General features: G+C 39.9%; 1 protein-coding gene across 1 annotated transcript in view; it reads right to left on the bottom strand.

The window, feature by feature from the left end:
- Window positions 1-27,247, bottom strand: part of LOC111272178 (uncharacterized) — a 51,845-nt gene that overhangs the window by 23,672 nt on the left and 926 nt on the right. The gene's annotated exons all lie outside the window — the stretch shown is intronic.

Below are 27,247 nucleotides of genomic sequence, written 5' to 3'. Positions count from 1 at the left end.
ATTATTAAAGCAACAGTGAGTTTATTTATTTCGTTGCGTAACTTCAATTATCACTAGTGAATACGGGGTACATCATTTTATAATAATATAAACTGGGTGCCAATGAGGAAATTGGGTTTCTTTGCTTCGATGAAGTTAATTATCAATGCAGATGCTTTCTATTTGCCAAGGCTTAGCTGACTAGGCGTAAAATATTTCTACTGTCCTAATAGCCTAAAACACTCAGGTTAATTAGAATTTCGAAAAAAGTTGCCTGAATAAAAATGTGCGTCGAAAATTCCCAGCTAAGTGAATGGATTTTTCTCTTCCGCTGAAAAATGCATAGTTTTACGTAATGGTAAGGGGGAGCATTGTCGGTTTATAGCGGATATAACTGGTAAATGTATATATGATATACATGGTATAAATGATCAACTTATAAACGAACTATTACGTATTGCTGACATCAGAAGCCTGATTGACTTAGCCTGTCTCTCTAATTGATGTTTTCGAGCAAAAACAATGTAGGCTTGGCAACAGTGAGACAGAAACAATGCTCGAAATTTTTGTGAGTGGAACACACACTGTGTTTTTCACGAAATCTATGCCGCAACCGCAAATCATTTTATTAGGTCTTATTGGGGTGCATTGGCTTTTATACGACTATGGCGTCGGGTTATCTAGATTATGTAGCGCAGTAAATCTTCGAATGGAAAAAACTCATATCGTTCACAGTTTCCAGCTGTGTCTTGTTTTTAGTCAAAGTTCTTATTCAACACAATTCGTACATATGTTCAACACGCACTTGAATTGTCAGTATCGACCCGCCGTGTCGCATGTTAGGCCGAAACGTAACTGAGTAACCCTCAACATATACACATTAGTGTGGTCTCAGTTGGCGTACTTCTATTGCTTAATGATAAATTCAACAACGGCTCATAGCAAGAAGAAGTCCGACCGAAACGTTTTTATCAATGTAGTGTCGAATGTTATGGTGCGAGTGAATCTAACGCCGTTTTTATTTAGCTCGTAAATTGGATTCTATTCAAAAACTATTCGTCTTTGACTGTCTGCGGCGACCGAACTTATAATATTGGTAAATTCAAAAGCAAGGGATAACATTTTGGCCTTAAAAAAAGCCAATTTTCCCTCCGGATTCTCAAATTGTTCAAACAAGTAGCCGAGGTACTCTACAAAATGGCATAAACGCCAATCGGTGCAGACAAATTAAAATATAGTCATGATGCAGTTTGTGACCCCAAGGCGACGTTAGATCCGTTCTTAGGACTCATCGCCATCATGTACCTATAATACCACATACTGTCTCCAACCGTATTTAGAGGCACCTCTAACGACGCGTAACTCATAATCGAAATACTTTTACCTAATTACCGAAATAATGCAATCCTGAGGGAAAATAATTTATTAGTTGTACAACTATTGCGAAAAATGTCCAGGCAGCAGCTTTTTATATCCGACACAGATCGTTCTTTATAGGCCGCACTAAGCTACCGAATGTTTGGTCGTTCAACAGTTATACAACTCTTCAGGTTCGCGTAACTTCATAAATATCTAAAAAAAAAAAGCCCTCTGAATATCTCACGCGTCATGCGGATCTTTAAAAAGCCCAGGATGCGGCCTTCCACAGTTTTATACAGTTGACCGGTGCTGAACGTTGTGAGCAAAAAAATATTTAAGCTATATTAAGATGCACTTAGAAATAGATTGCCAAGTACGCCTAGAACGCGATGGCCTGCGCAAAAATCAAATCCCTAGGTAGGGGCACGTGGACACAACAGCTGACCAACAAAGAATATAGAACCGCAGGCACCAACTTAGTAACCAAGTTGAACTTATGGAAGGGCGCCCACCGCTTCACATGTGTCACTCGGGATAACAACATACGTTTTGACGAAAAATTACCACTACTATTAAATGTATGTGAAGCGAATTTAGTTTTCGTGGAAAATGTAAAGCATGCGAGATAGCCATATATTGTATCGAAGTATTATTCTCTTGTGTTTCATCTAGTGTTTTCCTTACGCCGTTTAATCGATATCCATTTCAGCAATTCACGACAATATATATTAAGTAACCATATCAGATATATAATCAGCGTGAGACACCATGAGCTTCTGTGTCATTTGAATTGCCCGCCATCGTCGCGGAACTGGACCGAACACAACAATATTCTGCCAAGTATTTAAAACCTGCATCCACAGACCTGCTTAATGACCCAATCACTCACATTTCAGCAGCAAGTGCCCACGGTTTAACTTTCGCTCACCTTAAACGTAAAAATGTGAAGAGCTTTTTACCTGGCAGAAGAATCTTCTATATAATCTATAACTGATTTAACATTCGCGTGGACCGAGTATAAATTATACTGTATTAAGTATGAGAGTTGGCTAGCTATGCGGATCTGCCATAGCAAACAATAAGTAGATCGCATGTCTGTGGGTACTTACAAACAGGTCCGTCCTTTCTTCGAAAAAGCTTAATCTATGCGTCAAACAAAATAAGGTCGGCAAGGCTGAGATTACCATACGACTGTGATGTATATATATAGTAGCAGCAGCGGCGCTGATGTATTCTGTTGATCTATGGATAAGTACTTATACGTTCTATATCTATCAAGCTTGCGAAATGATAATCAACGTCTGTCTAGTTCGTGTGCGGTGTCGAATTTAGCTCAGCTTTTTATAGCATAACCAATGAATTACCCTGCGAGTACTAGTGCGCAAGAAACAACATAAGACAGCTCTAAGTGTCACGAAGACGTTAAGTTCCCTTGAGGTGTCGAATATATCCCTTTAAATTCTAAAAAAAGAAGCCTGAAATAGCATTGCATCACTTTTTGAAACATTCCTGAACAAACTGTAATAAATAGTTTGAAAAGCTGTGATACCGGCTTTTGATTTCTAGGGCCGCCTAATCGTGTGTCCTAATACTTTTGCGCTCATAACATCGGTATTTAGGGGCTGCTTAAAGCAACTATTTAGGACGCGTGCAGAAGTATAAATTCCTAATAAAGTTACATAAATTCAAATAAAAGAGGATCTAGTAATCACATAACAGATTTATCAGATCATATGTTACGAAAACTCTGGTGATCACACATACATATAGGTACATGTTGGAACGTCAAACATATATTGTTTTTCCATATATATATATCTAAGTCGAGCATCAAACATTATATTATTAGACATATTAAAAATAATATTACTAAACTAGATCAGTGAATATCTGACTACGAGCTATTCTTCCATGTGACATTGATTAAAAACAAACTGATATATATACGATATGGCTTAATTTGTGGAAACATTGAACTTTATGTACAGAGAACCCTTTGTCGTAGCGCTCTAGTTTAGAACAGGCCAAAGACGCTCGCGCGTACCGTTGGAATCGCTGAAAAGGACGCAGTTCTCCTGCCTTCGCTACAGCAGTTCAGGAGGCTGTTACAGGTGATCATTTTAACAGTCATTGTCCGGCTGCCATTAATTGAGTACCGGAATGTTAAGTGTTTCTAATAGTCCTGATACTATTCTACATTTAGTAGTAGCACGACTTGATAATAGCACCGGTATAACTTCTAACAAAAAAACTATATATAAGCGGCTTGCTTTTACTTACGGTGCAATAAGGTTTATCTTTAATAGCAGTTCTTGACAAGCAATCCAAATATATCCTCAAGTAATTTTCAATAATAGGCTACTAGCGACAAACTACTTACCTGCTCAGCTAGAGTTATAGCATTTCTCCCTCTAAATAAATCGTAAAGTATAGATTTTATAGATACTCTAGATCTAGATTAATCATGCATCCCTTTCATTTCATTACATTATTATAGTTTATCTAGGTAGAGCCTATTCAAGTCTAGTTCAATCTCAATCACCTGCATTCCAGCTAATCAGGCAAGGACAAGGACATTCAATTGAGTCCGCATCTGGCTAGCTTATTTCTGACTAATCGATCTCAGCTATCAATCGTGAAATACAATTAGAGAAATTCTTTAGTCAATCCATTTAATGACTGTGGGCAGATATAGAATCAGCATTGATTACCAATGTAGCAATAAGAACTTTCGTCAAATCGCGTTCCCGATACAGTGAGCACCAATAGTATCGACATCGCATCGACTGCCTTATGGTCTTTCTAGAACACGCTAAATGTTTCCTTAATACGTACAACACCCGGTTCGTTCCTTTGTATCTAATTGTTAAAACACGATAATAGTTGATGGAAAGAAAGGTTTCTTGGTAAGTGGTCTTCAGACGCGGTACTTCGATGCTTCAACAGCAAGATCTTCGTCAAATCTTTAACATGAACACCGGAACTGATCTCGTTATTAACTTTATGATTTTTTAATTTTAACTATTTATCATTGAAGGCTTGAATTCCTGTTACTCTACCTGGCTGCAAAATATTTCACTATATGCGCCAGGTTAGACGTCTACGAGCCAGTAATCGCTTCTTGTGGCTAACTTCAATCAGTAGGTCCACGATGCAGCTACCTGAGTCCCTGTAATACTTTAGCCTTAGGCCCATTTGAATCTGTTTAGCGACCTTTCGTAATTTCAATTCTTCTATGGTCCACATTAAGGTAAATTAGATTCCACAATTAGCTCAGTAAATCTAGGTTAACTAGCTATGGCGGTAAATTTTATTTAATTTAGACAGTTACTATAAGACAAGCAAATCACAGCAAGGGGTATTCAATAGCTGTTAGAAAATCGATATATGTCTTCTTGTTTCAGCTTCGTTTCCTCAGAACGCGATGTGAAATATCGCATTCAAATTCCCGACTCGGTATGATTTATCAATGCTTGAGGTTATCATCAGAGATTTCCATCAAATAAATTCCCTTGTTTCAGTTTGTTGATCAGAAAGTTCTGAATACGGAGATCGAAACTCAAAGAGAGAAGTGTTACGTGAAGCGCGTTACTCTGTGCGCCTCGACATAATGCAAATCGTCCTCGTTTCGTAAAGAATGCTTGCTTATTGAAATATAATACAGGACACGTCGTCTTGTCAGCACGATGAAGTTTGCAGAGAATATCATTAATCGGCCTTCACTAAAATTCATGTACCCATTCTATATCGAAAAGCTTCAACATGTATATACATGTTCAAGCCTTCGTTACCTGTTGCTCTGACTTGGGATGCTGAATTCACATGAATGATATCTGTCTACGCTTAGGTCTAGACCGCTAGAATCATTTAGTGTCAACTATCTATATCTGAACAATGTCGAGATGGTTTGAAGGAACAACGTCCTGCCTCTATTTTGAAGGGCAACTATTGTTCGCTATAAATTTTCAAAAGAAAAACTTTACACAACAAAGTTTTTCTTTTGTTACAAAGTTTCGCAGGACAAACGCCGTGTAAGAGAACTCGAGGCAGCGGCCTTAATCTCCGCAGCCAAGTAAGCAAATAATAGTTTGCATTATGAAGATATTACTACTATTCACATATCGATAGCAACTAGCCTCACTAAATATTTGTGTAACCTTTTATTAGTGTCACAATGGTCATCATAGGCCAGTGAAGTTTCATTGCCTTCTGCCACTAGAAAAACGACCCACGAAAGACGGATACACGAGCCCACTGGTGTCTTTTAGTTCCTATCGTTCGTAGGTTATCTGGTGTAAAAATGAAAGACTGCGGTTAGTTTGACCTAATCTGAACCTTAAACGGCCCTAACTGCCTCGTTAAAAATAACCAATGATATATTTGCCTAAGGAATCTAGGGCCCATCTTCTTTTTCAACTTAACCGATGTTGGATAAGAACAAAATTAAACTCAGCTGGCGGATTATACATTTCGTTAGTTATAAAGTACAATTTTGATTATAATAAAAGACTTCGACTTTCAACAACATCCGCTAGTGAGTGATACCTTGCAATGGATAACTGTTTTTTTATAAATGATTTTAATAGGTTCTATCTTTAGTTTAGAAAGGGGAGTTAGTTATAAAAAAGGTACATGTAACGGTACGGACAGTCGCATATAGAGTAGAAGCTGTATCCGCCACGCGGTTAACTTAGCCACACACGATTAATTTAGCTAATCTGATTAATTGTCATACTAAGCTAAACGTAAAATATAACTTCAGCACATACCAACAGTTACCTGGTTCCTGCAGCTATCTCGTTAGCCTGCTACACCCACGCACTATACTTCAGTTCATCTAGGCCTAGGTTAATCTGTTGCCACACGGCATGCATCGTTTTCCCTAAATGAATAGCTCAACTTGGGTCCAATAAGGCCAAAGCACCTGCCAAACAACTTCATTTATATATATACTTTGGCGCTAGACGAAGCGCCTTGCGAGTTTGAGGCCTTATTAGGTTGCCATTATGCCTTTACTCTATTAAGAGGTAAAAAGGTCTCAACACTCTGTTATACTGTTCATGTCGTCCCATCGTAGCCTATATTTGGTCTATAACTTAGATATAATAACCAACCCACAGCAACTAGAAATAACATTCCAGCCTTAGGTCGCAAGGATGAATTTTTTTAAAAGACCTTTTTGTGTTTGTTCCGAAAATTCTGGGAAAGTGAACAAGTTTACAATTAAAATGACTTAGAAAACTTCAGCAAACGTTAAACGATAATCGCAAAAAAGTGTCAAGCTTACTAAGTATGAGCTGATAACGTCGGGCACCTTAACACGAAATTTCACGGATCTACTTACCGTGTACAACTTTAAAGTGAAAGAAAAATATATGTATGTATATATATCATGGCTATCAACCTGTGGACAATACTTCACATCAAAATATGTGCTTTGCGCAATTTAGAGTTTTTGAAACCAGTAATTGTGACTGTCAAAAGTCGAGAGGGAAACGCCAGCCCCTTTTTAAACGTCTTCGACGAAAGATCACCTGGACTAGGAAACAACGTGGTCTTATAGGACATTGCTTTGTAGTACAACCTAATTTAGGAAATGGAGCTACCCCATAAACTGTTCTGCATTATAATAATTGTAAAAAAATCGGCCAGTCAAGAATAGCCGTATAGGAAAAAAGAGATTGATCAAATATCTCGTATGGAAAGATTCTAAGAAATATATAAATTTAGTCTTCATCGATAAGCCAAACTTTATTTAGTCAACTTAGTTAAATACTTGATACGTACGGGTCAAGAACACAATATATGAACATCAGGGTGAATAGTATAGAACCATTAAAGCACTTCGTCAACTATTTTGAGAGATTTGACAAATTCTTGCTCCCAGTCTTTAAGGTGGACCTTAAGGGCTTCCGTCGCTGGGAGCTCAAAGCGACGACGTGCGTCCTCAAACAGCAATCGAGGGTCGTCTAGAAGAGGCGCAGGGTCATTTCCGGTTTTTCTGAGGAAAGATACGTTTACACGGTTTAATTTTTTGAGGTTCTCCTTTGAAACATCTTCCGGAGTGATGCGTGTCCCTTACATTGCGATCGAAGTTACCTGAAGGTCGAATAAATTGAGAGCGGTTGCGAAGAGCAAACGATGAGGAGATTTGATTGCCCATGAGGCCTCATCGATACACAACACACAAATCTCACCCTTGGTCCTACTGCAGCTGTCATATTTGGTATATACGTCTGAACGCCTAACTTTCTCGTGTAATACTAAACACACTTTATAACCGTCACTTTGCTAAACGGGCGTAATTTGAATATTAGCGAAGGTATTCTATGACTTCTTACTTAATAGAACACTGGCCGCATCGTGATACAATTTAATACTATGGAACAAAGTTTATTATTTTTGTAATTGCGTGGATCTTAAACTAGGGACAACAAAAAATGTTACCATCACTGCTCAAAACAGTGGCATGTAAAGGAAATTTCAGCATGTTTTTTACAAATGTTTTTTATTACGCAATCACTGGTAACAAGCTACATGCTATTGACTAAGGAGCTCTGTTTAAAAACGCACTATAGCTTTTTCGACATCTTAAATTGGCTAGAAAAAAAAAACAAAGTGATTCCAAAACAAAAAAAACAAAGGGAATTGATGAAAATTATCCAGGAATAAGTGCAATCAAAATTGAAACAGATATCTACTTTTAACATTTACTAATATTCTGATGAACCAAGCATGTGTGACCATGCTGAAATTTTGATAACACATATTCATGGCTATTTAATGGCAGTATAGTTGCAACGAAGTCAAAACATCGCTCAAGAGATCCAAAACATCATGTCAGGTTCAACTGTGAATTTGGTAATCATAAATGTCTAAAATTTGAAGTTATCCTATTATATTTTGTATATCGTATTATATCTCATATTTAGACTGTTTGCCCTTAAGGTTAATAGGAATTTTGACCTTTCAATGGAAACCGTTGCTCATCGTATGATATAAGCAGAAGCGATTTTGTCACTCTATCCTCGTAAGTTTCCCATTGAGTTAACCAGCTCAATATAAGTACCTTTTGGGCCAGGGGCTAACATAACAGAATGTCGTTGCCCTTGAAATTCAACAAAACACTTGAACGCCGTTTCCTTTTAATTGTTATTTGCGGAACTATTATATCGCATTCTGAGGTTGGGGACCTGTTGCAAAAAAAAAGTTTCCTGTTCTCGTATGGCGTCATAAATCGGAATGACTACCTTTCATTCATGATACCCTTTATACTTCTGTGAACTGCCGCTACACGTCAATAGAAGGCTCAGCCGCTAAGTATCATAATCGTATATTATCGGATTATAAATATGCAGGCAATTTTCCCCTTGTGAGCACTCGAATCTGAAAAGGCCGAATATGGGTTTCTCGTAATACATGGCAAACTAGTCAGGTAGTAATGCCGCTTATCGTTCAACAAGTAATAGGCTATAATAATGCGCAGCTCTTTGTCCAATTGCTATTATTGTGAACTTTCACACACATATAATCGTAATAAAACGGGCTATAGCGCTCAGACTGTACGAAGTCCTCAACCCCAGAAAAAGTGGGTGTGTCTTATCTACCCAGTTTCGAATCCGGCTTTATAGTACAGAGGCGTCTGTTTGAAGCAAGCGTTTTGTCGAGCTACATACATTCATATTAAAACTGTTCAATGTTACAGTCTTTCTTTTCAAGCGTTCCTTTCAGATAAGGCGCTTTGTAACCCACCGATCCTTGGTTGATCAACAGGAACACTCCAGCTTCGAGTGAAACGGGATTTCCCGCAAGGGCTAGGATCTCCATACCTTCGGCCATTTTAAGCCCTGGCTGTAGGACAGCTCGTGCGGCAAAAGCTTGCATCCATAGTACGGGTTTTTAACCTTCGACAAATATTATAAAATAAGGAGTGGGCTCCGGCATTCGACAACTAGATAATGGAATATGCACGGTAATGAGTCCTCCGGACAGCATCCTCTGTTCATTTTAAATGGAGATCTTTTATAAGTGTGATGTATGAATTGGAGCACCGCCCTTTATGCCATATCGAACATGAAAGCTAGTAGTAGATATAATAATTGCCTTCCAGACTATGCTTGGTATTTTCTCACCCGTTACCTCCACATAACTGATAGTAATCATTATAAGATATTCCATATAATTATATGGTATTTCTTATCATAACCCGACATGTAACACACTGTATCTGATCGTACTATATATATACACAATGACCGTTAATTTTTCATCAAATCCAACATCTAACTTTATTTAGTTATGATTACCTAATATGTTAAGTAGTGATACTTGAATCAATCTGATAGGGACAAAACTTGACATATTACAGATTTATTGCGGTGTAAATTAGCTTCAAAAGTTACAATTGTACACAGTAGAAGTACATCAGAAGTGCGTTCTATAATGAATATCCATATGGATATGTTTGCGGAGAAACTCTAGGAGGAGAAATATAACTACAAGTTGCATCTACACTAAACTATCGACAACTTACACATTAGCCTTTTGTATGCGCTTTGCCGCTAGCCAAAACTTTTTCTATAAAAGTTACTGATTTAAGTCACTTGTGCATAATTCTGCTGGAGGATGCCGCACGCAAATATCAGAAAACAAAGATATGCGTATTACTGGCTTAATTCCAAATTGTTGCTTTCAGCTAAAGACCTGCTTTAAATGAACTAGTCTGGGGCGGAGAAAAGCCTATTCTTTCGTCCTAATGGTTTTGTGTACGTAAAGAGATATATTGAGCTACATGTCTGATTAATTTTCATGAAATATAGTTTTATACACTTGTACGCAATATTGGAATGCGTAAAATGCTGGAACATTTCGTCAAATCCTCGAGTATTTATAGAGGGTCCGTGCAGTTACAATTATGATTAATCCGTATTGGATCAGGCGCACCATTTTTCTCTCCTCGAACGGACAACGACTAATTCAAAATCCAAACATCTAAGAGTCCCCTGTCCAACGAATAGGTTCATTTGATGCTTTGGCGTATAACACCCATGAGGTAACAACACGTCAGTTAGCGGCCTGCTTCCGTTAGAAAAAGCAGGCCTGATTCTTGGTTTACGTACGAATTATATAAAAAATAGATATAAAGTAAGTCCTATAGCAAATTGTGCTTTAGGGCAACAAGCAATATGTAATGCGACGAGGCTTCGAAGTATGTCACTCCGTTCGACCGCACCCAAAGCTTAGATAGGCTTCAGGTATTACTTAAGTAAAAGTATTGCTCTAGAGAACCGAAATATTACTCTATAGACCGAGATCTGCTACAGAGACCAGGAGTTGAGCCACTTTGCGATGTCGAGTAATTCTCTGACCCGACTCTGTCAAGTACTGATTTCGCCGATCCGGTAGCTCTTATTCCGTTGCCAAATTTAGGTCTATGTCCTATTCATAGCAAAACGTAGCACGGCAATTGTACATCTGGCCTGGATTGTTTCGTTCGGCAACAAATTGCCCGTCCGGCCACAGGAGAAGGTTAGCTGAACAGGAAGAACACATCGCGGTTACGTTGTAAAATAATAAACAACTATAGTCACGTGTACGATTTAGTGTATACTACTGACATAGAAAAGCTTCATTGCAGATGTCCACTATGTGAAAGCTTTGATCCGATGCTCAAGGGGCAACCGTACCTACGAACGGCTCTTTTACACCGTCTAATGACGCACTCCGTTCTGCCTTTGCGTCTTATTGGTTTCGCACCTATTCTAAAAGTCGCAGAGAGTTGTGGTCGTGTAGCGGCAATGTGTGTTCCAATTAGACATGGGAACATGTGACGTGGTATACGACACAGACACGTTTCGTTTTCTGATGGGGGGCTAACTGTGTGAAGCTATGCGTGGCGGCATTAGCAGGCGAAAAATTGTTTGAAGCCGTCCCTTCGTATGGAAATATGCGACCCTTATTGCAGTGTCAATGGCTATCTCATTAAGTTTTTCTACCAATAGGTCTTATGATTTTGGAGTATAAAGTCCCTTTGCTACTGTATCCCGTAGCTGTGACTAAATTCCTAGCTGCAAAGCCAGAGGCCGATTCTCGCAGTAGGATATGTTCTCCGGAGAGCTTCGAGATATAAGCTTGATGTCACTAACACTACATATTAAAAATGTAGTACGTTGAACGGCAAAATTTTATACGTGAGCAACCGGTCGACTGGGGGATCTGTATGAACTTTAAAATGTTTGTCACGATAGTGGAATCTAAATTGCCATTCATTTTTGTTTATGTAATATTGTTATATATATAATGCTGTTAATACCGACACACCTCGAATACATAGGTTACAAATAGAGGAAGCAACAGCCACAGAGTGAGCATCTGCAGAGTCCATTCAGAAGCAGGATAGGTATGGCGGACTAGTCGATAACGTGTTTGTCTGCTATTCTAAGGGCGTTATTGTTTAAATTCGAACCTGGTCATAGGTAGACTTCGTTTCGTGCTGAGCGCCAACCATCTGATCGAATGCTTGACAGTGACTCGAAACGTAGAGTTCGAGATATCTATGCTTCGGATTTCACGAACTGTCTCATTCAAGAATTTTCATGCAAGAAACGTCCCAAATAAGAGGTATCGTCGTTGTGAGATATATCGAAGTGAATCTATTTTTTCATCTGCGAAAGGAATAAACAGCCTTAGGCTCTTGTGAAAAGTTCTGTTTATTATGAAGCTGGATTAATGCCGTGGAAACAGTTACAAAATTATCGGCAACGTCAGCGTTAGGCGATCGGCTCAAGTATCGCGTTTCGAAGCTGCAATTGCCATAACAGGAAATTTCTTGTTTGTGCCTTCTTTCATAGTTGTCATCAAATGTAAATCAGAATAGTGATATAAAGGGCTGTCCCGCCTTCTTGTCAGCGAGCTTCTTTTGTACTACCAAACTTTTGGTCTTTTTAGGACTTTTTTGGCAGCTTCCTTTTCTGTCATATAAGGTTATCTATATGAAAATGTTTACAGGAACCATATAGTGTACTGAATAGTCAATGAAACGACACGCTGTAGTAATTTATTTTATGAAAGCGGTATAATAAGCAGGCGCGCTGACCTAATGAGATCGATATGCTGAACTAGACCGATATCTATGGCCCTTGATTCCTTTTGAGCAATGTAATGATTAGCGAGACGATGCGGTAAACTTTAGTTCTAGCTTCATCAGGTTGTCTACAGAGCAATTACTTGACGTGGCCATTCCACATCATCATTTCCTGCGTTAATATATACACATGGATACATTCACTTAGGCCAATTAAGGGCATATAGCGCCACGGCAGCTATATCCATGTTAATGAGTATGTTTATTCTTCCTCCACACACTTGTACGATATCGGTATCGCAGGCGGCTATAAATGCGATTCAGCCAGCGGTTTTCAAAAGCCCAAGAGCTCAGTACATTAGCAACAGCAACAGTAGATTCATGACCAACGCTAATCTCAACTTCATCGTCATCAGTACTAGCAGTACCTGGGAATTCGTTAACTAGAGATTCATTAGTCGTTGCATTGCGTCTAGGGTCGTCACTGTGTCATATGTTTCACAGCGATCCCTAGAGACCTACAAACAGAGAGAAAGTATGCTGACGCCACCTTGAAGCTGTCTTAGTCCTATAGGCAGCCAAAGCATACTCGCTTGCTTCGCGAAAGCATCTGCTTGAGAGGACCGGCTCACCTGGGCATATACGGTGAGGTTCGAGTTCGTCCACCATCGACATAAACACGCCTCATACAAGTAAGTTGTCAACATCGTTATCGGGCGTTATAGATTTCAGTTCACTTACACGAAACAAGTTCTGCGACAGACTGAGACCCCTTCAGTGCCGCTATCACCACTACGACAGCTACTACGATTATTAGCTAGAGGTGGCCACAAATCTGTGCGACGGCTTCGGCAGATAACAAGTTATTGTGGAAGTAGGAAATTTTATATAATTATACAATTCCTGTGGGGCTATAACTTAGTACTTACCCACAGTGCGCCGCTTACGGCACCCCTAATGGGTCAATCTAATAGCAGAATTCGAACGCAGCTAGAATTGGAGAGGCGGATACTGACCATTTCTGCTTGTTGGGTATGGCAAGTTGAAGGTTCCACATACCTAAGCGCTAAACGAAATTAAGAACGTTGTTATTATTATGGTATGTGTCAGTAGGCGGTAGCAGCTCTGATGACAACACTTCGAAGGTACGGCCATTTTAGTACTTCTGGTAGCCACATTCGGCTCTAATCGCGTCCTGATATTATTTCGGCAACGAGCAGCTAGATTCAACGAAGGCTGTAGTATGTCGAAGTGGTCTTATAGATTTGTTTAAGCATACACCACGCGTTATCACTGACAGCCATATTCCAATGTTGCAATTACCTGAGTACGAGACCATAAAATGCAAATTTTCACCAACTGAGATATACCGCAGATTGAGCGCTCAGCTATAGATCGACGACTTGAATTCTTCATATTACACGAATAGATTTTATTGACATTTATCAACTTCAGCGACATAAAGCGTCGTTCTGTGAAATACTCAAATCGAAGTGATATGCTGGGGACCGCGTCGAAAAGGGCTGTGTGGCAAGTGGGCTTCAGTGGTTGCGTAAGCGATCGCAAAGAAGCACAGAAATGAGACACAGGGGCAAACGAACTAAATGAGAAGCGGCAAAAATCACGTTGCTTCAGGGTGTGTGTGGGCCTGCTTACGCAAAGACTTTAAAGAGTGTCGGTCGTTCCAAATTCTCTGAGAAAAACGACAACGAACGGTAAAATGCTGTTCATAAACGTTTCTTGTCTCGTGTCTACGTTGTTTTTGCGCCTCCCTTGTGTGCAGGTAGACCTACAAAAGGATCCATAATAACAACAACGAGCTCAACTCAAGCATAGCTGTATATGAACAGAAAACGTTACGAAAGGTTCAGTAGCAGCCCACACTTTATATCAGTCTCTGGATTCAGAACGGATCAGGAATTAAGGGCGTTGACTATCCGAGCAAGTATCTCTGCCGTTGTCATTAAAAAAGCTGCGTAGATCTACTTGTACACTAATTACTTAACTCAGCAGTAGCGACAGAGTGTGACGTCCCAGACAAATAAACCATAGGTTCATATGTACGGGTACGTATCGACGGGTGGGCATATTTTCAACCATTTTCGCCCTCTCGGCATCAATATACCTATTATTGTTTGTTGAGGGTGGAACGAGGCACTTTTCAGTGATGTTTAGGTAGCAGTCAAAGTTAATGTGGTTTATTCTGTAAACTACGTCGAAAGTTAACTTGCTCCTTTCACTGTCTTAAAACGAGCCTTCAGTTAAGTTACTTCACCGTGAGAACCCGCAGTGAAACATGGTAATGCGGGTACAGGTAAATAAGAAGCAAACAAATAGCATAACTGTATTATAATTAGATGTATATTCCCATGGCTATGAAGATCGAAAGAGATGTAAATGAAAACAGCAGTCTTAGTAATTGTCGGGGATTTACTATATCCATTACTGACCGTTACATTATATGCTATATCTGTCGTGTCGTAATACATTTAGGAGCACATGTACACATATGCATGCAAACGCTAATCAGAGATAAATGTATAGAGTATCCACAGCAAAAACTGGCAGTCTTGTAAACGAATTCAATTAAATATTACGACTGTTATCTTGCATTGACGATTAATTATGAAGTCCCAAACGAATGGTTTGTCCAATATAGGGTCAATACACATAAAAACAACATAACTTTATCAAATTTCTTATATATAATACTAGTTTCACCATAGTTAGCAATACTTTACAACCACTGTCCAGAACTATCCACGACCTTTTCCGCACAATGCAAACTGAGATCGAACTAAGCAAGCTCTTCAAAGCTCCATTCAAACTTCAAACTACTCTAAGGCCCAGGTTTTTTTTTCTATTGATGCACTCGATGTCAAAAATGATTGGAAATCATTTTCACAGCAATAGCCTTTTTTCTTTCAGAATGAAAGCATTGATAAAAAAAAGAGCACTTAACTCATCGGCTCTACCGATGCCCACGGGTGCTTCTACACAATGGACATGAAAATAGAATAAGGCTTATAAGCGAACAGTTGGCATTATGTAATTTTGGGAGCTCCCTCTCGTCCCATTAATAGCTATTATAACAGCTCAAGATGTGTTCACATTGTATTGCGTTCCTAGGGGGGCCCTTTCAAATCCGACAGATTTCGACATATATTTGATTCATTACCAAAGTGAATATAAGCTTTTTCCTGGTAAATAGCTCATACTAAACCATTCAGTATATGTGTACTTCACAGATACACGCAGCAAAGCAGTGCAGAAATAAATTTGCCTAAGGTATGAGTTTTATGCCTACATCTTCCTGCGATGATTTTCTGCCATTACATTCGAACTTTGGAGAGTAAGCCTTATAAGTTATACATTGTCGCACTTATTAGGTTGGAGCTTGAATGATGTATCTTTTCTATTTTACACCTCTCCCGCTTGTTTATTTACATATACTATCCAACATTACTTTTTGTGCAAGTTCGTTCATTGCGACAGTTGTTCCGAAAGATCTAGTAAGCCCAAAAATTGAATTTCAGACCTGGAGGGTGTATTTTACGCCCTCGACACTGAATTAGCTTCATCGATTCTCCGATATAGAATAAACAGCACCATCCGTTAACAAGGACGGGAAGGACGAGGCAGAGTCACCCTTTTCCACAGCAAGCCCAGGCCGCAGATGGCAAAGATCGCGAAAGCCGCCCTACAATGAGAGGTCCTTTTTTCACCCATTTTTCTGTTCTCTAGATTGGTATACCGTTTTTCCCCACCATTTACAAGGGAAATTCCAATAACGAAGACCCTAAATTTTGGCAAAACGAATTGTTTGATGCTGCCTTACGAGGAAGGATACGTGAATTTCACGTTAAATTACAGGGCCGCAGTGGTAAATCCATGGTAAATACATTTTTTTGCTACCTGATTTATTAGGTGAAAAATGGTTATTACTTAGTAGATGGTCACAACAATGACCAGGAGAAGTTCCCCCTTCTTTCAAGCAGCACAGACCAACCATCTGTTACACTGATATGATCTAGCCGTCCTTTGACATATTAATTGCTTCTACAGTTGAGACATCGGCGTCTCAGAAACGGGCGAGCGTTGTAGATAATCAGAGGAATCTTTTAATAACTGTCATTTTTAGTAAAGTGAGTACATTTTTTAATTCTAGTGAAGTCTGCCTTAGACATTGCGACCCTTCGTACTTTGCAACATTTTAACATTACCGAAGCCTTATAACAGAATTGGAGAATTAGATCGATCAAACTGTTTGGTTGTTTTGGACGGTGTCTGAGCTGAAGTCTGACAAATAGCTATTACGGGATAGTGTACAGTTCGGAACCGTTACGGCTGGATTGCTTCCATACACAGCCAACGTTGCTACACAGAAATTTAATACACACTCCTCTATCATAAACTCAAAACCCACACACGATTGTAATATAAAATATTCAATTGGAAAAGTTCTTAATGGTCTAGTTCCTTATGCAAATCCCATTTAATTCCAACAGTTGAAAGCACCGGTCCAGAATTTCAGTTTCGAGGCCAAAAATACATCACAGCAATTTAAAACGAAATGTCATTCAAGTTCTCTGTAGTTCGAACATCGAGACGTATTTGGATTGAAACATAACTTCTCTAATGAAAAGTACATCTTGCATTATACTGTGCCGGTTTTTCGATCTACTGCATAGGGGACTAACTTGGTCTCGTTGCATTATTCTAGCAGGTAGTGGTTAACTAAAATGTAACTTACCACCGCACTGATATGTGCTCAGATAATTTCGAAACAATTAAACTGTCTCTTGATGAGAATTAAATTGACAGCCTTCAATATCCGTGCGTATTTGATAATCGTCGGTAGCTGCCAACGGGAAAATTTTAGTCGGTAACTTTAGTAGAATGTTAGCATCATGCTCTGGTAGCTACATGGGCGCTAGCTCAAGGCTTTCAGCGTGAGGACCAAAATAGAACATTACATAGGCGATTTCTTATTATGGGGTAAAAGTCGAACCTTATGTTTACACTTAATCTATGTTCATGTTATTCTAATTCACATTTCAATTGTATATATCACAAAAAATATTTTTTGAAAAAGTGCAGATTTCACGATGTTCCGTCAGTGTGCTAAAGCTATAGTTTATCCTTACTTTCTCCGTGAACAAACATTTTCTGAGCATATGTTTCTATTATACATAACATATTAAACAATGAAAATACATCTATCATCGGATTTATTTTGTATCTGTGCACAAATTGTACCGGCAAACAGCGTACGAATGAATAGAAAATACTTCGTAATAGGTAGCAATTGCCGATGCAGCAGACTTCATGGCATGTTGCCCTATACACTTTGCAAAGTATTGTGTATCATTTAAAGCCATTTAAAGAATCACAGTACGTCACTTCCAGGGACCGATAGGAGCTACATATCCGAGGCGCTTGCTTTGATAGGCCAATTACCCTACCTGTTATTTGCAGTATTGGACGAAGGCCATATTTTTTTCCAACAAAACCACACGATGACACCATGTCGAACGCACAATATCGATTTGACTGAACGCTTTTAAATTTTCATCCAAAAAGGCACAGGTATTGATTCCTATAGCGCGGATAGGTTTATGTAAAGATGTCGGTTTAAGAAGCTGTTTCTGACAATTCCGGATTTTGTGTCCAGGGGCTGTTTCAGAGATCCGGACTTCAATTCCAGATTTAGGGTACTTACGGCAGTGGCCATAGCGTTGATGTCTTCCGCTATGGAGGTTTCCAGTAGATCTTCTCGTCGTATTCCGTTGAGCATCATTAGCAAAAGCTCCTTGGTTCTGATTTTTTTTTATCAATTTTTATATCATTTTTAGCATTTAAACAACACGGGACTTCCTAGTAGTTTGCTTACACTTATGAAAATTATTTACGAGTAATACGTGTGTGGTATTCCAGCGAAGGAGTTATATATGGTTTCTTAAATAAATGAAATTCCAAGCTCACCATATAGTCGTTTCGGCATTCCAGTGATTCGAAAGTATGCATATAAATCCTATTCAATTCAATACAGCGTCTTGAAATTTAACAGATGACTTGCCTTTTTTTATGTTTGTATGCAGGGAGAGAGAGAGAGAGAGAGAGAGAGAGAACATATTTCTGTCAATAACCTGCATTTTTGTACGGCCTGCAAGCGATGAATCCAATGTATTGATAGACTTCCGCCTTAGATGGATCAGGAATCAAAGGTTATATAATAGTTGAATGTAGACAAGCCCACTAGTGGACGGTTCTGCGGCCGAATAGGCAAATCACCAATTGAGCATATCGCCACTCGTGTCCTAGCTTACACATACTGCCATGTATCTAATATGTCGGTGAAGTGGTAGGAGCGTATAGTGACAGTCTGTCGTAGGGCACACGCTACAGCTAGATCTATTTTATGGGCGTTACCTTAATGGAGCTTCGTCCCTTCGAATGTCCTGTACAGGATACAGATAAAATACAAGCATTGCCTTAACTACGGAACAGTTCATGTTTGGGAGAATGATCGGATCTTACGAGAAGAGAGAGACTCCTAATAAACAGTAGCAACTGGTAAACATGTCCACGATTTAATTTCGTTGTTAACGAATCTAATGCAGTAACACAATCGTTCAAACGGTGGCCGATAAGAGGGATTAGCGAAAAAGGGTTTCCGAAAGCGTAACCGCCTATTCTTCACTCCCGAAAAACAAGACAGGCAGCACACATCCTGCATATCTTATCAACATAGAGCAGTTTGTTCAAGGTACAGAGGCCACCGTCAGAAACTATATAGCTTCTGGTAAACATTGCTTTCGAAGCATCATTTTCTTAAAGTCCTACAAGATATACGTAGCAAAAAATAGAAAGGTGTTCATAGCAACCTCTACGAATCGTCTTAGTGCTGCAATAATAACACAGCGCTTTGCTCATTGAGCTGTCAAGTAATCATATGCTTTCGGTCTTCCCTTAGAATTTGTCACAAAATGTTTTGAAAATTTCAACATCCTCCTCGACGTACGCAAGAGCCATCTGCGCATTATTGGCTACCCCGATAGGTTGAACACGGAGAAGCAGGAAGGTGTCATTTTCGTAAGCGATCATTGTATAGACGCCATCCATTTGAAGTTCAGGCAGAATATAGTTTAAGGACGAGAACCTGCCCTTGAGATGTTCTCAACATTCGTTACCTCTCATTCAGACTCGATCCGATCAATTCGATTAGCCTACCGTCTTCTAGAGGACTTGAATCAGGCAATTGTGAGAAGTTTGACATTCGCAGAGAAGCCGAGTTAGTAATTACACATAGCCGCAGCATTTAATAGCACATTAGCACAGAGCCGCCTGTCATCTTCAATCGAGTTAGAGATCCCCTGCCAAAGGCATGCTGTTAATATTCTATCGACCGCGACTTTGAAAATGTTGATCGCAGCATTGAAGACTAACAACGTAATAATATTGTAAGCGGTCGCGCTCTATACACCAAAGTATAAGCTACTGAATTCTACAAGCTTTGATAGTTCTCTCTTTAGCAACTACTAGAAACATCAGCTTCATTTGGCGTCACCCGTCTGGCTCGCCATTGTATTCAAGTAGTCCGTAGTATTGTTACCGCTATGTATCCTGTGCTATTGAAATCACTGCACTTATCTGCCCTCATGCCTTTGTAGAGACGCAATTAAAATGCTACCTTCATATTCGTCTATAGCTTCAATTTACCAAAAAAAATTACATGGAGCAGTGCGATTTGCTAAATTTAGTGCTTAAGTCGACTGGAGTGTTTACTGAATATTAAGATGATACCCTCTACGTATGGAGTGTGTCTGTAGGAACAGCGTTCGTCACAATGACCGCCTACTGAATTTTGAAAAGGGCATACAGATAGGTTGGACTACATCGAACTACTCAGCATAGACTCAGTGCGTCATTATCGAACGTGAGCAGATCAGGCTTAATGCAGAAATGGAGCACTCAGCATGAAGCTCCTCAGATTCCTGATTACCTACCTCCTCAATTGCCTTGAGCGTTGTTTTTTCTGTTGTATCCTTAATCAATTGAACTATGTTTATTCACCTCTGCTGTAGCCAAAAGCTTTATACAAAACTTAATAAATACAGGTCAACAGCACAATATCTTAATAGCAGAGAGGGTATATATAACAGTTTGAAAACAGCTGTAGCATATATGCTATATGAGTCTAGTTGTTAGATGTCTTAAAGATAGTGCCGGGAAGCATCGAGCCTCATGGCGTATATCATAACTTCACCCGCATCTTTGGCACCTATATACATGGTAGGGGCCGTAGAGACCTAGCTTCCAAAGCGATTGACGACATGTCTACTTAGCCGGTTTGTCACTCGTTACTCTTCATAGCACCCGAAACAAAGAAATTTCTATCAGTTCTATTCGCAATTTTTTCTTTCAGTTCCTAAAGTTAGCTTTGAAGGCTTCCATCGCTGACAGCTCTAGGTGACGCCGTAGGTCCTCGAGTAGCAATGGCGAGTCAGCTAGCAGCTAAGCGAGACGATTTCAGGTCACTATGTGTATTTCCAATGCTCTTTAAAAAACGAAGCTTCAATTGTTTGAAGTTCCCTCTTGCCAAAAGATCTTCCCAGATGACGCATATTTTATACGTTGCGATCGGAGCTACTTTCAAATCGGTTAAGAGATTGTTAAGGGTAAGTGTAAGGGAGGGTTGAGGGTGGTTGTTAGGGCAAGCGATGAGCGGATTTGATTGCCCAGGCAACTAGCACTGCCCTGCTGCATCGTACAGTGATGTGCGCAGTTAAACTTCTGCGGTTCCCAAATAAAAGCAGCCCCAAGCACCGGAACCCATTTCCATAAGCTAAAGGCAACCTGGCAAGTGTTATTGGCCGCTGTCCTGCCTCTCCTTTTAAATTTCATCGTTTCCGCTTTGATAAAATGTACGGTATTACCTCATGGGGCTCGGCTGGAGCTTGCTACACTCAAAACGTGTTCGACCCGTATATAACTAAGCCGTTTGCATAAAAGATGACTTCCACTCATTTTCTCGATGCTCTCATTTAATCTTTTTAAATTGAAGAATAAAAGTGGGTATAGGTCGTCGCCCTGAGCCAGGCCGGTTGTCTGTGTGACAGGTGGGAGTTCGGCCTGTCCGTCGTCAATGGTTATTCTGTTTTCATATAGAACCGTAGCAAGAAAATCGAGCAAATTCGTAGGGACACCCACCTCGGCCTGCGAGACCATTGTGAACTTTGTTCCTGAACTCCGAATCGAAGTTTGCCTTGAAGTCGACAAACACCACCTATACGTGTATATACAATACGTATTATACGTATAAACAAACGGATTCCGTAGTGTGGCCCGTGCTTTCTTGGCGTGGGCCATCAGGACCTTGCACACCGTTTTTGTACAATATTTTCTTTGGAACCCATGTTGCTTTGTTGAAATGATACGTACACTTTCTAAGTAGCTGTTTAGTTTCTCAGTTAGCAAGCTAGAGAGCAACTTGTAGCAGACACCTGTCTTTGCTATTTCCCGTTATGATGACAGCGTATTAGGCTCGCCTTTTCCTTTGGGTTTACATTTCTACGCAGGGCTGGAGGTATAGAAGTATGTAAACGCTTATTAAATGTTAACATCCAGGCCAGGGCCAGAACGACGCGGTTGAGATGCGCCTTGCGGACTCGACAGTGTGAAGCGATGGCCTTCTTATCCTACAGGCTTCTAAGGCACGGTAAAATCTTGTTAAGGTATGTGGCACTGTACTGAGAGGCAGGCCCTTTCTTGCGAGCTGCGGCGAAAAAGGGCACACGCAATATCACGTCCCGTGACGCAACAGGCTCCGAGAGGTGATTTATGAGGGCTGAGGGCCTAATCGAGTGAGTCGCCGAGCTGCTCTGGTATAACACAGTGGTATACTGTATCATGAGATATCAATCAGCGTTCTTAAAGCGGCTCGAAGAATCGTTCAGCGTGTATGTTTCCGTACATACTCCTATCGTTTAGGAGTAAGTCAGGCGTATCCAGTCGACAGAACGACACCAGGATATTTGCACGAGTCGTTAGAACGACATTCTTAGACTGTCAAAACTTGGAAAGCGACAAACATCAGGCCATATGTTGTAAGTTCGTATTGTCGGCACTGTCCTTTCGGTAACTAAGCCCATTAACTGAATCTTGGAATCGCTTGAACTCGATCTTTTCAAATGAACCAGTCATGGTATGAATCCAATGAACGGCGCGTAACTGACTCATTATTTACTCAGGTGGAAAAAAGGCAAACCAAGCGTTCTGGCTGTTCCGCAATATTCCATTCAAATTTTGCCAAACAAATCTACAAAGGTGCATCGTTGAGTAATGCTACCATTCTTATGATGGAGAAAGAGGAAGGAGAGACGTATTAGGCGACAAGCCGGTTTTTACTCTAATTATCTTATGTACACTGGAAGCAAAAATGTTAATTGTTGCATAAGGGCATGGCTACATAGACAAATGAAATGTGAACAGTTGAAGTCGACGCTAGAAAACGAGCACCTAAAATGATAATCATCAGGGAGATAAAAGTACTGAACGTGATGGCAGGCCTTCGATTAGTTTTGAAACTAGTCTATTTGAAACAACGTTTAAGCTACTCGATCTGTGTGTGATTCGTCTTGCAGAGGATGTCCACTCCTAACCTTCTTGCATCCAACCTTTTATCCGTATAACCCATGCTGTATACGGATCGAAAAATTACTGAGAGATTTCAAGTCAATACTGAATAAAATGTTTTTAAATACTAATATTGTTCGACTGGAAATATGTGCCATTGTTACTGATGCACTCATCACTGTAAAACTTCTGTGATTTCTTGGGGGAAGATTAAGGCGAACATTTTTCGTCCCTCCATTTAAACTAAATTGACACTCTGAAAGGGGTTCAAGAATGAGAGCAGGTGGTACAAGATCTAGGCTAAATATCCTCTTAAATTTTTATGCTAGCTAAAGACGTACATGGTTTACGTTGTTATAATGGAAGACGACGCCCCCTCTATTTCGGCCGATTTGTTTCAGCGTCCTATTGTATTTTCATCAGTTGTTATTAACAGCGACCGGTGCGAAACATTCGCTTTTGCCAAACGACAGTAACAATTCATAATGTACGAGCCCTGTCGAGTCCCCCCAAACAGATCACCAGAGACCAATTTTATCTTAGTTATTACTTTCGTATGTGACCTTTTCGCTATTTGCGCCCAATTGCATTGGAGATCGCTTGATTGAGTTTTGCAGATGAGAATACGACTTCTTCTTCTTCTTGTCGCCAGCTTTCTTCAAATAATTCTAAACATTTGATGCTAAATATCTAGTTTCTTGGTCATTTCACGGCTACTCGTTTGTCGCGTCAAAACTTGTTTGTAACTCGTTGGGAGAACGAGGAGCACGTTTCACATGGAAGTGTTCGGAATCAAAGCGACGGCACGATTCCTAGGCTGTTCCTTCCATAGCACGTGTCGAACATAAATAACACACATTTTTTATGAGCCTGTGGCGTCGTAATAAAACTGCAGAAATCCCACTAATCTTCGGGGCGCTCTACCCTAACCTTGAAGAAAGGCAATCCAGCAACTTCAGTTGGTCTACTACTACGGTCGAAACCCAACTTCCGAACGACACTATCGCCAATGTGGCCCGACATAGCTGATAAATGTAAGCATATACTAACTAGCTAGAAAAACGTTTGCGCAACCCGATGTACGTGTATATCCGCCTCTTGGCTCGTTTCCTGCTTCGTCAATCACAAGGCACTTCGTATCGTTGGCCCGTGATATCGATGACACGTATACGTAGTTAATGTAATAATAATATTATGATTATTCAGTCGTAGTTAGGATCAAGGAACTTATTTTCTATAAATGCACTTCCTTGAAGAAGGTAAACGAAATAGCGTTCTATTAGATAATGTCTAGATGAGACAACATAAATTAAGATAGCGATTTATATCGACGTCATTATCAACACCGTAAATGTTACGTTGGTGCAATATTGAATGCAAACAATGTGTTTAACAAGCCATTCCGTCGTCGTCGTCGTCGTCGTCGTCGTCTCCCACACAGCCCTTGAACAGTAATACCAATAATAAAATAATCACGGGAGCGTCGCTATATTCTCGTTTTGCCCTCGAAGCTGATTATCGTACTGCACGTACCGCAGGACAGGATCCGCGGATGTTTATCTTTTAGTCAACAACATAAGGCCAATCCCATAAAAAGAATTGGCTAACTGACCAGGTCCGCAGGTTTGAGTTAGCCGTACGTTGACACGGCGCAATGCTAAGATGCACATAGATTTTCACAATGTGCTTAACCGACCGGGACACTTTATCAGTGAGAACGATTGGTGTGATTCTACTTGCGATCGATGTGCCCGGAACAAATCCCTTCACGCAAGCATGTCTACGCGAACAAACGGGCTTTTTAGTTTGCATGAATTGCATGTGTATATGTTTCATCAAAAAGGGGTGCGAGTATTACGCCCTTATAGCCTGTGTGCGAGGTCAAGTAGCAGGACCGGTCTGCTCTTCACAAACAAGGCAGCAACCTCTGAAAATGATATGCGATTGCGGTCCAAACAGTGTTACTATATGTATCAAACTCCCACTGCTGATGTTCCATTCCAGTATAAAAAGAGAGGTATCTGGTAGTTCTTATACGATCATATTGAAGCCATTATACACATGTACAGCCATGTATACATACGAATTGACGGCAGCATGAAAGAACTGAAACAAACAAATAATATGCTATAATAAAGTACAAAACTTATCGAGATATTGATACACGTCGAGGAGGAAATACGTAGTTTTTTTTTGATTTTCAGACCGTACCTCGAATCCTATGTACAACGAGACCACTTTAATTCAGTGTTGACACAAATATATGTAATGAGCAACTGGCTTGTAGAGATGGGCTGGTCTGGCCAGAATCGGATCGTTATTATGGGTGACAAATGTATTCTGTCTGCATTTCATTGTAACTATATGTCGAGATGTATCTAGGCAATTGCCATTTGCTGGGGGTTACTCATTTGTCGCTCTAACGATTATGTGGGAATCAGATATACAGGCACACTATAATTTATGCTAAAGTGCCATCGAGTTCATCGTTGCGAGCAGATCAACGAAATCGGCGGGCACTTGAGCAACTGATTCAGCACTTTCTGCGAACTCCTCCACGATAGTTCAAATCTTCAGGGCTGCGGAAGACCAAAACACGTCTCTGGTACGTTCGAGGTAAACTCCTTTTAATGAAATTTGTCGCTTCTGAGTTTCTATAATTCAATAAGAAAATATAATCTAAAATAGATATTTCAATTGCGGAAATAAAAACGCCGAAGAAAGGCCAGACGCGATCAACGCTTCAGTACTCAAGTAGTTGACGCTCTGAGCTTTGAACACGCCAACATTGTGACGGTTGCTATCGAGCCAATGTGTAACAAATCAGCCCAATTTCTGACGATTTAGCGGTGTCTGCCTTTATTTTCTTAATGTAAAAGTTAACTTGTGCACTTTTCAAGTCTCAGCAGGAACAAAGATGGCCTCCATAGGGTCAGTATATTAAGATCAAAATAATGCCTCGATAAGGTAATGCCTGAGGCGCTCCAAATATTAAGACCATTCTACTAAGACATCAGATCACTCGTAAAATAGAATGCAACACGGTTGTATGGCAATAAAATGGGAACAGAATAGACGGAAGGGCGCATTACTAATGTTTCGAGTCGACTGCCAGTCGTTGCTAAACATACCCAGTTTCATTCAGTTGAGTAGCTGGATGACCATGGATTAAGTATAATTCTAAATTTTTATTCAGTATGGATATTATTGCTTGACCGTGCCGGCGTGTACAAGTTACACTCATTTCATTCGTCAATTAAATATAAACACCCATATCTCAGTTAGCACTCATATAATTTTTCGCGTATAGCCTAAAAAGTTGCTGTATTCGAAGAGAGAGGATGTCACAATTACGTTAGTTTCCCGTATACTTACTGTTCAAGTAAGGTACTAAAGACAAACAGCTCCAAACTACTTCAGAGGCAAATTTTAGCTAAATCGGCACTTGCTACATAAAATTGAGCATATTAAGCTTATTAGGCGATAATGTAACGTGAACTTGACAACAAACACAAAGGTTGCAGACGTACCTTGCCTGAGATTCTGACCCTTCCGCGTTTCGATGGTAAGAGCCGCCACTGCTAGCTAACAAAACGAAGAGTCTCAGATACGGCATGTGATTCGTTCGATCCGAACCATTTGAGCAAGAAATACACAAACCTAGCTAAAGCCATAAGACAGTGATGAAATTTCACGCTCACATCGGGTCTCCAGTAAACACTATCTATTGGTATGATGGAATTAATACCCATATATATATGCATTTATAGGCTCTTCACTGATTACACGCTTAGGTTCGTAAGATCCAGTCAATTGGCAATCGTAAATTGAGACGAATGTCTTAAAAAACAGCTTTCAGCCAACAGGAAGTCCAATGACTTTGTGTTTTTGATCTTTCGTAACTAAGCGTAGTGTCAGTTGTGACATGGATCATAGTTACATTTTATTGGTTAACGGTATTTTCTGTTGCATAAATACCATCAATAAAAACAGGTATTTAAAGTACATCGCAACCGCTAAATGTTCCGCTAAACATCCACCTGTCCTTCTGTCAATCCATAGTGTGGTGTCGGTAAATAGATAAATGATCACCTCGCCTGTAAATGGTATACATCGCATCTAATATATCGCCATTATATGGAAGCTTTTAGGTTTTTTGTTTTATCTCTTCCGAGAAAAAGATATCAA

The sequence above is a fragment of the Varroa jacobsoni genome, unplaced genomic scaffold, assembly GCF_002532875.2.
Source record: "Varroa jacobsoni isolate VJ856 unplaced genomic scaffold, vjacob_1.0 contig01748, whole genome shotgun sequence".
Lineage (NCBI taxonomy): Eukaryota > Metazoa > Arthropoda > Arachnida > Mesostigmata > Varroidae > Varroa > Varroa jacobsoni.
Note: the sequence above shows the minus strand (reverse complement) of the source record. Positions and strands in the feature narration are given on the sequence as shown.